Below are 18,511 nucleotides of genomic sequence, written 5' to 3'. Positions count from 1 at the left end.
TCCTGCTCGAGTTTTATTCAAGTTTTGTAACAAATTTTTATTACACGTGGCATCGAATAAATATGATACTATGTTAAAAAAAATATTATATTCTTACTATGATAATTATAATGATTTGATTATAATATTTTAATGATTGATTCAACTAAATGTAATTAAGACGCATCCTGTGAAAAAAAAGCGTTGCGAAAATTTCAATCATCGTAACGTTCGAATTCCAAATGTCGCGCGCGCGCCTTCCCCCCGCGTCATAGGAACGTCGGTCGCGTTCCATTTCCAAATAATTTGAAAGATGGCGGCGTAACGAGCCCAATGGACAAACAACAATTGACCTCAATTCGGGCGGGCTAATGGCGTGCCGAGTGAACTCCCAGCGGGGAGACATTGATATTTTTGCAATGAGATGGAGCCACGGGTGTAACGCGATCTACCACTCGACAACTAGTTGCTAATGCTACCATGTGCAGTGGTTGTACTCGGCTGTTTTACTACTAATTCTTGATTCGAAACCTGCACATTGCCGAAAATTAATTGCAATTGTACCTCTGATTACTCCATTATTGTATGAAGTCGTGAAAGCTTTGAATATCTTAGCTGTCATTTGAATTGTCATGGATCAGTAATAATTTGATTGCTTACATTACAAAAATGTAGTTTCTAGGCCTTCAATATGAGACAAAGCAGTAATGTTTTAATTTATAAGTATAAACATAGCTTTTTTAATTCTCTATTGTGATGTTTTAGTTCCATATTACTCGGGCTTTGTGTTGACATTTTATATTGCTATGAAAACTCTGGTAGCCATGATTAGTTCTGCGTTGTTTGTTGAACCTTTGTTGTTTTATAAAGATTGCTTTTGCGGCAAAGTAGCCGGAGAATTGTTACGTCATATTTCTAAGAAGCAACATTGTTTCCGACATTTATATCATAACAGGTATAGTTTTTCAATTGACTGTATTTTAATCTATCATAGAGTTCCTAACCTTTTTTGAGCTCCAGATTCGTGTTTCGTTAACTTGTCCGTTTTTCATCGCTTTAATTGAAAAATTCAAATTATTTGATAACTAAAAACCGTTAAGCATTTGATAGGCATAAACAACAATGCAGGAATCGCCGCTTAAATTTGTAATGTTCTTTTATTATTTTTTCACGTGTCATGATCGTTATTTTTAACTACGATGAAGTTTTTATTCTCTACATACTGGCGGGAAAACCACACAAAAAACTGAATAAATTAAAAACCATATAGAACCGATCGACAGCCGATACTGGCGACGCAGAAAAAAAAATTGAATATTTCGTATATCGAACGGGAAGTGACGCCGATAAGTGCGATAGGAAGCGCTGACCCCGCGCGCGATAGCAGAGCGAGGGGCATTCGAAATTCAAATTGCAACACCGCCATCTCTGTAAATATAGCGAGGGTTGAACCAAAAATTTCTTTTATTTGACAGGATGTATAAAGCATGTAATAAGTTCAATGGTTGTTTATAAATTATTTAAATGTAATTTTACTGCATACGAATTGTGTTTGATAATATTATTGCGTATATAGACTCAAATAAATTAGAATTTGACTCAATCTTTAATTCAAGACACAAAATTAGCAAACCATTTCCTTAGAACATAAGCTGTAAATTACATATAATTTAAGTGTATGTAAAATGCAGCTTGTCCTGTGACATTCAAGAAATGTGGACACCCTAAGCTTCTTGCTTATTTCCCTTTCGGTTATTTATTCTTTTTGCTCAGACTTATGAATTAATGCGTTTTAATACGATAGAAATTATTTATCTAATACATAGGGTTGTCTAGTGTGCCAGCAACATGTTTATAGGGACAGTAAATATGTTTGACATTGATATTTTAATGATAAATATTTTTATCTAGGATGAGCAAATGTTTACTTTTCTTGTGGACTGTTAAATTTTCAAATGTTTGGTTGTTGGTGCATAATAGTGTTCTAGTTGGTATACCGTTGAATATATCAAAGTTCCCCCATTTTTCATAATTCATTTAGGTTGTATCATTCTACCTTTTTAGTCCTTATTATGCAAAAAAGTAGGACTATGTTCATTATTCACGTTTGTGATAAAATCTCTTGTAAATTACCATATTGTCAAGTAAATAACTTCAAGAATCTTCAACAACTAGCAACACAAAGCGTTCGTATCTTCATTTATTATCTTTGCCCTATTTAAATTAGGAGCAAAGAGGATATTAAAAGATGGTAGGCATTGAGAAATCGAGCACAATACACACACGACAATAGTTCCTCTTGTTTATCGCTCACGGAATCTTTCCATGTTACATTTGAAAGTCAAAAATTTTGAATTATTCAGTGTCGGGATTGCGCGCGTTGTTGACGCGTATCGGGTGTCGTAAGGTCGAATATATGTCGACTTATATACATATATCGTATTCATTTATGTAGTGTACACGATGAATAGAGGATCGGAGGGGCGACCGTTTTGTCCCACTTTTTGTCCGACAGGAATTTCAAATTCTCGATAATGTTAGCTTGGATTACGAAAGTCGGACTCTTTTTTTTATAATAGTCATGTTTAATTTAACAGTTTTTGCTTAACATATTTTTTTTGTTGTCTGGCTGGTCTTTGTTTGTCGCTGTTTATGAAATTTTATTTAGAAAAAAATGTTTCTTAGTATTGAAACGCATTACCCGTATTCTTTGAATACTAAAAACGAATATATCAGTTGCAAGGCCTGGAAAATTTCATGATTTTTAGATGCGTTTTTTATAGCAGAGGTGCACAAAAAGCAAACTGTTTCGTTGTCGTTTGAATGACCAAAATTGAAAACTTACTGCGACTTGATGTAATTTTGTAGTATTTTTTTAGTAATTACTAAAAGTAGTGCATTCAGACCTAGTAAATCAGGACGTTATATTAATACTAGTGATTTGCGTACGAAATAATAGTAATGTTTTTTTTCAAAAGGAAATTCCAACAATAAAGCACATGGCACAACTCAGATCCCTTCAAGAGTGCGTCGACCCTAACGCATAATTTCAAATTTACTTTTCAATTTCATACATCTCCCATCCCTTAGATTTCAATTTGCCACTCGGAACCCTACGCGTATATGTAGGTTCCCCATTCTATAGAATTTTTCCGGATATATACCAGACTAGACGCAACTTGTATGATGTTGCTACAGAAACTTAATGCGCAGAAATGCGACGAAAATGTATCAATGTATGTTTATCTGAAATGAGTGTATAATGTTTTGTTGTTTGTTTTTCTCAAATACTAAATGAATTTAGATGGTGAATTATTTTTATGTCTAATTATCATCCTATTGAGGAGTATAAGTTATTTATTTTTTATTTTAGAGCAAATTGTCCAAATTATGAAAATGCCATTTTAAGATCTTCGTCCTGAATAGTGAGTAGTAACATGGAATCCCCATATGTAGTGATTAGTTTCCAACATGGCGTCCCCCTCGCGCTGCGTCGGCACTGCGCATGCGTCACGCGGCGCGGGAACGAGCGCGATTGGCCGCGTCCTGCCTCTAATTGAGCGCCGCGGACGTCCGTCGCGATCGCGCTCGTGTTCCATTTTCAAATTTGAATTCGATTCGAATCGTCGCCGTTGCGCGTTCGATTTGCGCGCCTGTTGTGAATTATTGTTTTGTGATTTTTTAATTCGGAATTGTGGAAAATAGTTTTTTTGTTATTTAATTTTTAAAATCTTTTTGTTTTTTGGTTGAAGTGACAATTTATAAGGTTTTTTTTTAAGTCAAGGCAAAATATACACAAGTTGGATCTCGGTATGTATTGCTTAAAACTAAAATATAATTGTAACTATTGGATAATTCTGCTTCAGTATAGTTAACATAATGACTACGTAATAGACTAAATTAACACAATCATTTAGCACATAATTTATAATCGTTATCGCCACACACATACTTACCACGTGGTACACATTCTATATTATTATTTCCTTATTACGCTAAATAATAATATGAGATTACATTAAAGTTTTCCTCAATATAATGTAATTTTAATAACATACGTAAGTGAATATTAAAGTGCTTCGTACCTACTTTGTAATTTGCACATTGGAAATTGGCGTGGGAAGCGTAAAAGTGTAGAAGCTTTCTGGTTTTCCTCATCGTAAATAATTACTTATTTCAAAGCGCTTGACGTTCATTTATCTGACACGACTTAAAGCTCGTCAACCCTGACAGAATTAACTGTAAACCCCAACAATGTCAAATCAAACTGCCAAATACAATTTACAATGTGACTAAGCATACATCCCGCACAACGGTACGTCACTCGTACAATTTATCAGACAGAATAATTAAGGCGACATCATCCTAGGCCACGCTCCCTCGGCGCGGGGCTAAAGTACCAGCCAGCTAGGGTTGTCAAAACGAACATAATGTTTTTAATATATGTACTTGTAATTAAGTTTATATAATGTTACACAACAGTATAATTTAAGGACAGAGTTCAGACCTTTTGATATACTTTTTCTGTTTTTACAATATTGGTTTTGAAATTTATCCAAATTTATGTTTCTTGTTCTTGTAAAATTTTTGATATCCATGCTTAAACAAATTAAAGAAAACCATCAGCGAAATAGCAGTTTTATAGCCATATTAATATTTTGATATTATAAATATGTCGCCTTTCATAAAAAAGGAGCTTTATTCCGAGACTGTCCTATATAAACCGGAATACATGGTCAACACGTAGACGCTGGCATTCAATAAAGTCGACTGAGCTCATATTTAGCGCTTCAAATGAATTCGTCTAGCTTTTAAGTAAATGTTACTTAAGATCACTCCTTGCTGGTACCTGTAGCCCGTAGCTTGCGGATTCTGAATAAGGGTGGGGGGGTGGCAAAGGAAAGGGGGTGTAAGGGCTCTTCAACTTGCGATATTATATTTTTTATTCGCATAAGATGAGATGCTTGAAGATGTAAAAAACTGTCTATCATTTAAAATTTACATCGTACTTTGAATAAGTCGTATTCAAATTTTACAAACTTTAGATTTCATCTTATGTGTACAATTTCTTTGGCTCTGCAAATTAATTTTATGTGTCCTTCTGTCGTCAAAGTATATGTATTACGAATACATATTGACTACGTAAGTTTCGTCGTGTGAACTTCTAATTTGTGTTATGCCAATTATTAACCCTTTCGTCAGATTAAAACACCTTTGAAGTTATCAAAAAATGTTAACAAAGCTATATGTTTTGTCCAGGATATATAAGTACTAGCTGTTGCCTGTGACTACGTTCGCACGAAATTAAAAAAAAACCTTAATTAGTAGCCTATGTGTTCTTCCAGACTATGTTCTACATCCATGCCAAATTTCAGCGAGACTTGTTCTGTTTGTTTCTGGAGATACCTTTAAACAAACATCCATCAATCCATCCATCCAAACATTCGCATTTATAATATAAGTAATATTAGAAACATTGTTTTGGAAAATTAAGAAGAAAATTTGCTCACCACGATCTATTTGCAGAAAATTTAGTTCCCAATACCTGCTCAGATCTAGATTAAATTCCAGGTTTACGTATAATTTAACTAGAGTGCAAGCAAACTATGTTCAACTTTTGCACTCACGTTTTGCAAAATAACGAGATAGTCTGGAATATACATTTGAAATAGTAGTTTTAGAAAACGTCGCTGCATTTTGTACACGATATACTTACGTGGTTTTACGCAAAATAAAATTCTATGCACTTTAATCCGTCGAATGACTGTACGCCAGTGACACACCGAGAGGGAATAAGGGGGGAGAGGGCCCTCCACTGTTGCAAAGAATTTCCACGTCAACGTCCGCGAATCTGAATTTCGACTACGCAGCTTCCATTTTTGAAATTAGAGTTTTTAATTAAAGGCCGCATTTTCGCGATATCATCGCGCTTTGTCGTCGCTACGCGTAATTTACTGTATTCTGTCCCTTTCTCTCTTCACCTCTCGCAATCGTGCTATCCTTGTTGCGAGGCCAAAGGTAAAGACCTGTAATTATACGGTATATCTTTTTTTTTCAACTCGGTCAGATTCAAAAGGAGCGAATCCGAAAATTGTTTTCGCTTTTGTCGTGTTTATGCTTGAAGTAGGAGCTCGGTTTGTTTGTCGTCGAGGCTTGAGTATTTTTTTTTTAATTTTTTGTGAGATGCGGTTGAACTCTTACCAACTTGAATGCTGCAATGAATATTTTTAAAATTCACTGGATTGCTGGAATTATATAGAATCTGGTACATCAGTAGTTTATTAAATACGTTTTTGTTTTAATATTTTTTTTTTATTTTAACTATCGACATTAATTTAACAAGAATATGTTATCGCTAAATTAAATAACATTGCGTTGAAATTGAGGTTGAGTATCTTTCCGTTCGTTATCTTGTGATTGTAACCAAAAAGTACATTTGTACAGAAATAAATATACTGATTAACGTCCATGCTCGTACTTTATATAAAAAAAAATAGTTGCAATAGATGCAAAGTGAATTTAAAAAAAAGTTTATATGCTTTTCCCCTCACCTTGTAATAGGTTTGTTTTATTTAATAGAATCCCAAACACAGTAATGTTTGCAGACTACTGTGTACCAGATAACGTATCAGCTCAACCAACAATTGTATGTATTAATAAAAAAACGCAATAACCGTTGGTTTCTGAGACAAAGATCTTCGTTTAAAACATATCTGTGTTTTATCAAAGATAATGACATGGATGATGTTCTGTACGGATATTTTGGTCTTAGAAACCCACGGTAAATAGTTTATTGTTACACTCAGAATTACAAGTCACCTAGACGACACTCAGTGTAGATTTAATTGAAGATATCCACCCTTAGGGACTATTATTATCACTTTATTTACGAGGTATCTTTGATAACGATGTTTACATATTTGAATAGTATAAAAATATTTATTTTAGATAAACATACTTTTGTCCGGAAAGACGATAGTTATTTGCATATCAAATGTTGTTTTATACATTACGGATGCCCTTTGACCGGCGGACCTTACGGAAATTTTATCTAAACCCTTTGGTATAACAAAATGGATTTCATTTGTTTTTTCTACATCCAGCTCACATTGTCTATGGAGATAGCTACTGATAATTGGTTGCTTTTGTCCTTTATAGACCAAATAAGATGTCTATTAAAAAAGCTTCCCCATTGTCTATTAAACTAAGTATTTATTTAAATATGTAGTCGATAGTTCACTCAACTGAAATCCTAGACATCGATTGTATAGCTGTACCCGGTATTGTAATAAAGGCATATAAATATCCCGACATTCCCCCTCTCCGTTATCCGCGTCAACGGTACGCGAATATGGAATTTGTTTTGAAAAAAGCATTTCTTTTGTCCGCAGAGCAGATGTGACGCACGTGCAGCGGACGCGGTGGCCCGCGTGCGAGTGTGTCGACTGTGAACTTCAGACTGTACTGTTCTGGTGAGTACACTTTTTTTAACTACCCGAACCGTGTTTTTGTCAGTGTTCTTATTAATATTATAAAAACTAAAGATTAGATGGATGGATGATTGTAGGAAGGTATCTCTAGAACGGCTCAACGTATCTCGTTCAAATTTGGCACAGATGTAAAATACAGAGTGGAAGAACACACACACGTTAATTGTTTATTTATCACAGCTAATATTATTGTATGAACAATTTAATTAATTCTTGAAATAATCTGACAACACTCCTTTGTTAATTATTTATTTATTAACAATTGAAATCTAGACAAAACAACAGAGTTATAATCTTGATATTTATGATATATACTCACCTAAGTAGCGGTTTCGTTTGCCTTAAAAGCTGTTACGAGTTGGCTGACTCACTTCCCTAATGGACCTAGTGTCTATTGCGTGTCTTAGCTCTAACGATCGTGTTTTATAAATTAAAAAAAATAAAGACACAGACGTAATCTAGTAAAAATTTAAGTTTTTGTTTGCCAATAAAAAAACAAGAAAGACATTGCTAAAGTGTGTTTTATAAATTTTAACTTTTTTACGGGAAAATTATTTAATTTAAGTCCAATAGGGTAACATTTCAACATTAAATAACGACGTAAGAAAGTAAGAATTAAAAGATTTCAATTGACATTTCAATATTGCCACATCTAGATGTTTACATGAAATTTTTAGTTGATGACATCGATATAAAAAAGGTTAGACGCGCGAAATATTGGTTGTCAGAAAAATCTAGTACAAATTATCAAATTATATTGGCCTAGCTTGGATTTTTATATGCATATGTTTAGTTATTTGTCGTAGAAATGATTGGATAGTGAGTAAAATTAAATATAACATTAACTATAGTATGTTATAAACAAAACGAGGCAAGTGTCAGACGTGAGGTCAGCACACTCCCCCCCATACCGATTCGCACTCAACTAAGGGCGCGGTCTGAACAATGAACAAACACTAATGGAAGTGTCTTAACATTATAATTAATGTCTAAGCGTAGCTTGATTTTAAATTAAAAAATATTTAGCATGTTTGTGTAAGAAGATTTCTTATTAATTGAAACTAATTGTTGTTCTTAATAAAATTACTATCGTAGTTTGAATAATTGCATAGGAAAATGTATGATTGCAATTACTAAAGTAGCACTTAGGAACAAATTAATTGATAATTTGAGTTAAGTAACCTTTAAGCTTTCTTGAAAAGTATGTCGTTTCCAGTATTATATATAAGTTAAAAAGTCACAGTAATAAAAGAGGGCACAGACAGGAAATATCTGTTTTGTCGCCCAATAAACCCACTAAATTGGATGTTCGTAGCGGTCACCCCCAATAGCGTTTTATGGCGTAATTATATGAAGGTTGACTCGACGATTTCTGTCGCGTGTCACTGTTACTTTTTGTTTTTTTTTTTCAGTATAGTTGTGTTCATGTGGCGTAACGCTCCTCGCACGTGCCGTATTATCAACAAGCTATATTGATTGTGTTTAACTACGACTTATTTACCTATATAAGCGATTATTTCTTATTAATATTATAAATGCGAATGGTTAGATGGACGGATGTTAGAACGGCTGCATGGAACTCGCAAAAAATTGGCATATATTTAGCCTGTAATAAAACATAGGTAAATAATTATGTTTTTTTTAACTCTTGCAGACAGAGTCGCAGGCGACAGCTAGTAAAGAATGATATCATTGTTATTCTCACTCTTCTCCACTCTCACCTACTAGAGAAAATATTCTTTAATAGACAAGAATGACATGAGAGTTTTTTTTTAAATAAATATACGAGCGTGATATACAGCCAGATACATATTTTGATTTAATAACTATATCGCTTACTTTACTTTTTACTTTTAATTGTTTATCTAGCTCTATGCTTGAACAAAGTTTATACCAGGTTTTGTAAACTCAGGATATATGGTGCTTAGCTTTAAGGGTAGATTTTTTCACTCATAGTCCTTTATTAACGGACTGCAGCTTATTAAAGTGTATTAGCACAGCTCGTCTGACAACATGATTGATGGTTCTCACTAATGACTACATGTTTCGCGTCAATTAGTTAAAATTTTGGCAACGACGCAGACTCGACAATAGAAGAATGAATTATTTAAAGGGAACAGTTTAAATAATTAAGAAAAAAAGTTTTCTGCATTGTTCTGTTTGTCTGTTATTTACCTATCTATGTCAAGGATTGTATTTTAATCCGGCTATTAGTAATCTTACTAATATTATAAATGCGAATGTTTAGATGGATGGATGGATGTTTGTTTAAAGATATCTCCAGAACGGCTTAACAGATCTCGATGAAATTTAGCATATATATAGAAAATAGTCTGGAACATATAGGCTACTAATTAAGTTTTGATACTTCGCGGAGGGAGTCGTGGGCGATAGATAGTAGTTTATATAAAACATAACGTAGATATTCTAAACGAGAGAAAATGAAAAGTTTAACGTAGAGGCTGCACGCAATCTGTGATAGCCGAGCCTGCGGAGCGGACAATGCAGCGAAAACCTATTGTTTTGAGATCCGCGCACCACAATAGGGGGCGCCACTGAGCGTAGGAGGGTAGATTTATATATTTATTTATATTTTTTAAACTTGGTGTATTACGGTCTTTATTCGTAATATTATGGACTAAGCTACATACTTTTGCAAAACTAAAACGAGCATACTGTATGTATACTATTTCTAAGCGTTGATTTCCACTGCAAAAACGCATGTAGAATAGTTTATGTAGTAGTTATGGCTTTGTATAGTTCTTTAGGCTGTGAAAACTGACGTTTAAAAACTAAGTATGAAAATATGAAATATTTAAGCTACAGCTTACTTGATAACTTGACTAATTAATGCGCCACTAATCTGAAGTTTATTAATTACAGTCAAATTCAAGCGGCAAATTGGTTTTGAACAACTTAAGTTATCGAAGATTTCGGCATAATTTTATAAATTTGCTTAGTCATAGTAAAGAAAGCTTTATTATGGATATAGAAATTAAATTCGAAAAGATATTAACCAAAATCTCCGTTTAAAACATATTTTTATCTCTGTTTTGTCAAACATAATGACAGGGATGACGATATGTTTTATACAGAGATTTTGGTCTCAGAAACCGACAATAAGAAAAGTAGAAATGTAAAAGAGTGTCATATCTGATATTTTGTAAAGGAAATTAATCTTACTATCATACTAATATTATAAATGTAAATGTATGAATGGATGGATGTTTGTTTGTTTGAAAGTATGTACAAAACGGCTGAACGGATCTCTATGAAATTTAGCATACGTCGTATAGAACATAGTCTGGAAGAACACAAAGCCACTAATTGTGATTTATTTTGATTTCATTCGGACGGAGTCGCGGGCGACAGCTAGTAATTGTTATAATTAAAATAGGACTAACCACAAATATAGATTCGTGTAATTGCTCCATCTTGTAACTAAATAAATAAAGCTAATATCTCAAGTTAATGAAATTATTCCAGTTTGTCTATTGCCCGGAAACTAATGTAATAATTAAAGCTTTCCAACCGAATGCAATTTGTGATGGGAATTTTGTAGAAGCGCGGCATCTGACGGATGACGGCCCAACGCCTTGTTACTTGATCGATTACTCCCCAGATGGGGAAGCTCGCTGCCCGAATTAGTGCACTAATTTACAACTTTACCCCAGTTCATCTTGAGCGTTTAATAACTTAACGATAACGTACTCTAAGTTATGATGGACCTGAGCTTTAAATTATGTTATGAATTTAGACACCTTTTAAATAGTTATGTTTTACGTTTATAAACACAAAGTATTTGAATTCATACAGGTTTTTTACTAAGTTTATCTGTTCAATAGTAAAGATACCGCATACCGATCGTGTCTACGATTCAATTTAGTTATGTAACGGAGATATTTATTGTCCTCCCAAACAATAAGGGTGGAGTGCGCGTCACGGGAGGGTAGTTTCAACATATGGCGTTAGAGCCCGCATTTTAAAAGATTTGGGGCGTGCGGGATCGCATTAGACGATGATCGGATGGGGTGCGACGCCCGCGGTCACCTAAAGTCCCGCCACCGAAAATACTTTGCCCAATTTTACTGGGACAGTCCTCTAGGGATGGGGCTGTGTTTATAATTATCGATTTATGGACTTAAGTTAATTACAATATATCGATTTGGAAGCCAAAAACTGTTGTACTGACCACATAGGCATGTGGACAGGAGATGATGCTCTTAAATTATGTATTTTTAATTTGGTCTTTCTTACTCTGAATTAATGAAATATTCAAATGTAAAGGTTTCGCGAAAAACCCTTTATAAATGTTAGTTTCTTGGGGAACCAGCTGTGACCCGTTGGAGCAAGTAAAATTAGTATCGATATCGATATTCCAATTACGTCACAGCCCTATTGGAGCTTAGCAAGGATATCGATTAATCTTAGTTGGACTTAAACGAAAACTTTTAAACATAATGGACAGTTAACAAGGCTTTCTATTCATCTTTCTTTTATATAACACTGTCTTCGCTAAGAAAAGTTTTCTCTGCGGGACATTTTTAATATACGATGTACTTTACAAAGAATATTGACTAACAAGTCAGTAAGAACACTTACAGTTCTGTTTATTACGCTTCAGTCTGTCGCCTGCGACTTCGAATGCAAGAAATTTAAAGCTTAATTAGTAGCCTATGTGGCTCTTCCTTCTGGAAAATATGTTCTACATCCATGACAAATTTCTTCAAGATCAATTGCGCCGTTCTCCGCCCTCCATCCGCCCTAGACTTTCAGATTTATATTATTAGTAAGATTAGAATAGGAAAACCATTACCGCAAAGGTGAACGCGACTAATTCTGGGCCTTTTTTTCACTTAGCGAAGAAGCTAGTCGCTTAGTGGAAACGAGGCTTAAGGATCGATATGCTCCGGTACGTAAATTGAAATCAATGCCCGTGTTTTATGGGATCCTCATGTGTTTGAGTGTGTGATACCAGTGTCTGTGCAATATTGTCTTTGAGACTATTGGAGTCCGGGATACGCTTTGTATGGACACTAGGGATATAGGCTTTGTGTAGGGTAAACGATCTTGTTATTGGTCATGGTATTCGCTCAGCTTTGTACATGACAAATAATCGATTGGGCTCGACGTATAAATTATAGATGACATATTTGTCACTCAGAGACATTTAATGGTTACTTAAAAAGTCGTTTATTTTCATAATAAATCTACACTAGAGGACTCCTTTAGTAAACACCTTTTGTATTTCGTTTAACTCTAGTATAAGAGCTATGTGAGTGACGTCACAGGTACACGTCACAAACGAGTGTTTGCTTAGGCCGGGCCAGGATCCGCTTAATTACTGCGTTCCAGAGTTGTGTTTTTGTTCCACCAGCGTTGCCACCGCCCTTTGTGCTTTGTGGTACTAACAGAGATGTTAAAGCGAGAATATTTGTTCAAAAACCTTTATACAAAAGTAGAATATAATTATGAAAATACCCACAGCTAGCATCTTGTGGGTAGTTGTAAATGTAATAACAATGTCACTTCATTTTGAATGTGATCTTTTACTTCTACTTTCGTTTAATTTTACGAGTTTTTCTGGTTCTCGTAGGTTTTTTTTAAATTAAAAACAGACTTAACAAGGGTAATTCGTACGCTAAAAGAAATCACTCGTAATGCTCGTAATTTGAATTGAATATTAGTTGTGTCGTTTATTAACATTCACGACGACACTCGTCGTGCGGTCGAAAAAGAAAATTATTTTAAACAGTTTGAATTTGAATGGAGGACAGTCCGCGGCGACCTCTGGCCCCCGAGTGCCGGTGCTCGGCTTACGTAATGGATCGTGAAGTGGGGAGGGGATGGGGGTTGCTTTCAGCGCGAGCTCGAATAAATTTGTGTGGCTGAATGGACATTAATGTCGATAAGTTTGCAAGATTTGCTCTCAGATTATGCTTTTTAATATTTTTATTTAGTTTTTATTTGATTCATGAAAGCTTGAACATTGTTTGAGTATTCATCTATATAGACGAATAAAAAAAATACTTATAAAGAGGTCTCAATTGGACTGGACGTATAGTTATATGAGATGAGACTTTTTAATACTTTTATAATACGAAATAGACTTTTTAAAAGGCTATATGAAACGTATGTTCATATAGAAATACTAACATTCATTATTATTCAGCCCATTTATGTCAGCACTTTATGTTATCATTTAGAAAAAATGATAAATAATTTTGAAACATTTCAGTGTATCATTGCTATAAAAGAATTTATTATTATTACAACAACGTCAAAACATCGTCACAAAAGCGTCAGCCCCCGCGTTTAATTTCCTTGCTCGCGGAATGTTAAAATACACTCTCATTTTTAACCCCAAAAGGAGAAATGTCACGAACTTTTCAATCTAATATTTCCGGCCATTAAAATTTTTGCAACCCTCCCTCTGCCGGGTGTCAAACTGATTTGGTGACCGCCCGGGGCCGTTTTTGGCGGTTTATCATTTTAGGGTTGAGTCTATTTGCCCATTGACTGTCTGTTATCGACGGCTTTTTTAATTCCGAGAATAGCTCTTGTTCATTTATGAGCAATAAAATTCAGCCAACATTGTTCTACGGCTACGGCAATAACGAATTGTTTACCTTTTTTCTTTTATATATCGACTCATGGTTAAGCTGATTGAGTCTTTATAAATTGATTAAAGTGGGATTATCGAGCTTTATTATAAAATAGATATTCTGGAATAAAAAACATTCTTTCTCTTTTCAGTATTTATATCATATGCTATGAAATGCAGAGGAATAAAACACTCTAAAATTGCGCGCCGATGTCACTATACGTGTGCCAGCCAGTGGAAATTTACCTTAACATAAATGAGGTACACAAAGTAGTTACTAACTCGTTTATAACTCGTATAACTTCATAATTTAGTCATAAGTAGATCCTCTCTGCTTTTATGACTACCATAGTTTCAAAACAACTAACTACAACCACATTACACACTATATTATTTACTAGCCTTCGCCCGCGACTTCGTCCGAACTAAATTAAAAATAAAACTTTATTAGTAGACTATATGTTTTCACAGACTATGTTCTACATCTATGCCAAATTTCATTGAGATCCGTTCAGCCTTAGAAAATACCTTCTAATAAACATCCATCTAAACTTTCGCATTTATAATATTAGTAATATGTTTTATAACTATCGAAGTATGAGTTTTCATTACCTATACACATGTATAAAATATATTCTTGTCTCAATATTTTCTTAAATAAAATTAAGGGGATAGGCTGGGATGTGTAATTTTATATGGTATGTTGGCAATTCCATGGTGAGCAAAAGACGATGATTTGACTAATTTTAAAGTGAGGTGTTCTTTCCATTGACATTTTTCCTTAATGTTCAAAAAGTTTTCTTTTTCTCGATCCTTTTAAAGTTGATAGTCAACTGTTATTATGAATGGTCAATTGGAGCCAAACTTGGTGTAATCTCTGCAGATAGCGTATCTACGTTATCTGTGAACCTCGAGTCAACTTTTTACAAAGGCACTCATTCGTCTCGGATTGATAATAACAACAGCGCTATTGAAGCGGTGTTTGCTTGTATTGATTTAAATCATGCTTGTCTCTGTCTAGATTTAATCTGTCTTATGAAATAAGTAATAAATTAATATTATTTTAACAGTATATTTGCCCGTGACTTCGTCTGTAGAGAATAAGACAACTATGTAATACATCTGTAGGAAATTTCATCCAGATCAGTTATACTTTTTTTTGGAGATATTTAGTAACAAACATCCATTCAAACATTCGCATTTATAATATTAGTAAGATTATGTATTTACGCGTATGAGTGCATGTGCTCAGGTTAGCGCCATCTAGCGGTGAGTGGCAAAAATATTTATTCTTTTAGTATTTATGATTATCTTTGACGGGACAGACGACTTTAAAGTAGTTAGCGAAGTAACGAAAGGCGAGCAATAATTAGCGTGGACTAGCGGTTTCATGGGATTTGCTCGCTGATCACCGAAGCGCATTTTCTATGCGGTAGAATTTAACTTTATTAATTTCGCTAAACCGGCTCTCGGAGATGGCGGAAAATGAGGCGAAAGACGGCTCTTTTTCTGTATCGGTCTACGTAATACGGTCGTCGTAGTATCGCAATAAATTTGTAAGATTACTTTTATTAAATTTCTCTTTTAATGTTTTTTAATTTACTTGAGTTTCTTTATTAAATGAAATTTATTTAATTTTGATAGAGTTGGTTTTTGACAATTGGCTCACTCTTTTCTTATTGGTTATTTAACCTAGTAATATTGTTCATTTGTATTGGAGTAAGTTTACACTGTCATTTTATTTTGTATACTTTTCATACTCCTTGACTGAAAACAGAGATATGTTATGTCATTGGAAACCCACCTTAAATGTATAATCCCCTAAACAGCCGGTTGAATCTGCGGTCCCACATAATTAGCGCGGGGTCGTGAGGTGCCTGATTGTGATGACCACAGACACCCTTACGGTGCGTTTGTTCACTAATTGCTTTACGCACATGATAGCCTAACTATGGACTTTAGAATGGGTTCCATAGGGTTGTACTGTATGATTTCACACAATTTTTAAGTATTCTCGAAACGTATATTGTTTTTTTTTAATATCAACATCCTGTATATATAGAAACATTGGATCAAAACTATTAGAAATGAAGCAGAAATTTCTGACCAAAATTTTATATGTTGACCAGCTTTTACCCGCGACTCCGTTCGCGCGAAATTAAAAAAAAACCTTAGTAAGTACCCTATGTGTTCTTCCAGACTATGTTCTACAGCTGTACCAAATTTCATCAATATCCATCGAACCGTTCTGGTGATACCTTCTTTCTTTATAATATTAGTAAGAGTGTCGACGATATAATTCTATGAAATTTTATTTACATTCTGTCTTTCTAAAAGATATTTTGGCAAGTTGTAAAAGTAATTAAAAAAACGTAGTGAAGCGCCATCGTATAATTTTAACATGTATACCAGAGTCGCCAAAATTCGTTGCATGTTTTGCGTTGAAAAATAAGAACATACGGGCGTGAAGTACACGAGTGACACGCAACATGCCTTGTGTTGTGTCAAAACAATTTCGGACCCGGCGTTGTGGGTCGTTGTTTTTTTCGACCGTCTGCGAACTGAAATTTGAATCTCGTACGTTGAAAGCTTTTTGAATATACAAAGTGTGACTTCATTGAGTATTTGAGAGATTGTAGAACGAATTATACGTAGTCTTGTGATGTGTTAAAGCATTTTTTTAAATAAATGGATGTATCATTAAACATCTCTAAATTATTTTAAACATGTTGACAATAAGATTTCTACATAACTACGTCGCCAAACCACTTCCGTAGTTTCTAGATCTCGCACCTTTTAAATCAACAGACAATTTTAAGAAAACCAAAAAAAAGGTCTTGACAGACAGACGGATGGACAACAAAGTGATCCTATAAGAGTTCCATTTTTTCCTATGAGGTGCGGAACCCTAAAAATAACATATACCTAACTTAAATGTTAACTTGTACATAACTTAAATATAAAAAAGATGCGTAAAAAAGTACTAATTCTTGAAACAATATATATATATATTAGTTTTCTCTTCAGGGGAGACCCCTGGAACCCCAAAAAGTAGTCAAAACTGAAGGAGAGACAGGTTTAAGTGAAATAAGCTTTCATTTGCATTGTTTTGTTTCAATCTATATTTGCAATAGGCAAGTTATAATTATGTCCAACTTAAAGTAATCATGATCAATTGAAAACCCATTGGCATGTTGATAAGCTCGAGTTAATTCTCATTGACCATTCGTTACGCGCCATCTCTTTGTATAATTGCAACGGCAACAAAAGCAATACTTGTGCTATGTTTATTGTATATCACAAATGATTATACACTCGCCTCTGGGAATCATAATGTAGATATCCCAGGTTGGGGGCGCTTTGATTGGAGCGTTCCTTTTGTTACGTTCATCATTTTTATACCGAGTAACAGGGATGGGGCGCTATTGTCTATGCTACGAAGTAATACAATGCTTTGTTTTCGAAATACCCGCAGCCCAACGTATACGTTTGAAAAGAGAACCCAACTTTTTCTTCGCTCCGCAATCGGTATTGGACGCTCGCTTTCATGTTGCCAGCGCCCTCTCTTGTTAACGTTCCTCGATTTTAGCGAATGAGATTCTTTTTAAACTATTCATTTATTTTGTGCCAGTGAGTGAGAGTGCTCGTCGTGATCTAGTTTTGATTTCACCACTTGTAGCGATACGAATTTTCAACAAACTGTAATTAAAATTCTGTAGGTATAATAAAATTTATTGCCAGTAATAAATATACTTACTGTATATGTAGTTATTATATTGGATCTAATGGCGTCACAATATCAGCTATACAATGTTTTAGCTATCCGTTAATAGATGGCGCTGTAATGTAAACTTATTACGTCAATACAAACTCTACACATTGCTTATTAATACGAAACGTCATAACGTGCTCCCAACGCGGGATGTATCATCAAATTGCTATCCCGCCGCGGAATGGCGTGTAAAATATTCAGAGGCACGGTAACTGCTTTTGTTTGGAACCGTAATGAACGATGGACCTCTCTACCTTGTATACGGGGGAGGGAATGCTCGTTCTTTTTAACAACGCACTGTACGATGGTTGATAGAGTAGGCTGGTAATTAAGTACTGAACGCGGTAAATTGACGTGTTCTTTATCTACATTTGTTAAAAGAATTACGCTTCACCAACTCTTGGAAGCAAATTTTGAATATAATTTTTGAAATACTTTTAAATATATTTGTGTTTGGTTGACATTATATTTAAAAACTACAATATATTAACTTACTTTCAATAATAATGTATTCCACTACAATAATGATTAATACCTTTAGAGACTTTAAGACACAACAGCACGAGACTCGGCTTTAGTTAATATTCATTAATAACTCCCAAAACGGCACAAGTTAATTTAACTTCTCCACTAAATAACCTCTAAGAACTATGAGTACAAATTAAC

General features: G+C 34.4%; 1 long non-coding RNA gene across 1 annotated transcript in view; it reads left to right on the top strand.

The window, feature by feature from the left end:
• The window catches only part of LOC106124179 (uncharacterized), a 36,937-nt gene that overhangs the window by 10,418 nt on the left and 8,008 nt on the right, over window positions 1–18,511 (top strand). The window contains exon 2 of the long non-coding RNA XR_001228188.1: window positions 7,371–7,451. This is a non-coding gene — a long non-coding RNA (uncharacterized LOC106124179). The remainder of the gene's footprint in view (window positions 1–7,370; window positions 7,452–18,511) is intronic.

The sequence above is a fragment of the Papilio xuthus genome, unplaced genomic scaffold (genome assembly GCF_000836235.2).
Source record: "Papilio xuthus unplaced genomic scaffold, Pxut_1.1 DF825946.1, whole genome shotgun sequence".
In the NCBI taxonomy this organism is placed as follows: domain Eukaryota; kingdom Metazoa; phylum Arthropoda; class Insecta; order Lepidoptera; family Papilionidae; genus Papilio; species Papilio xuthus.
The sequence above is the reverse complement of the archived record's forward strand: the minus strand, read 5'-3'. Positions and strand labels throughout refer to the sequence as shown.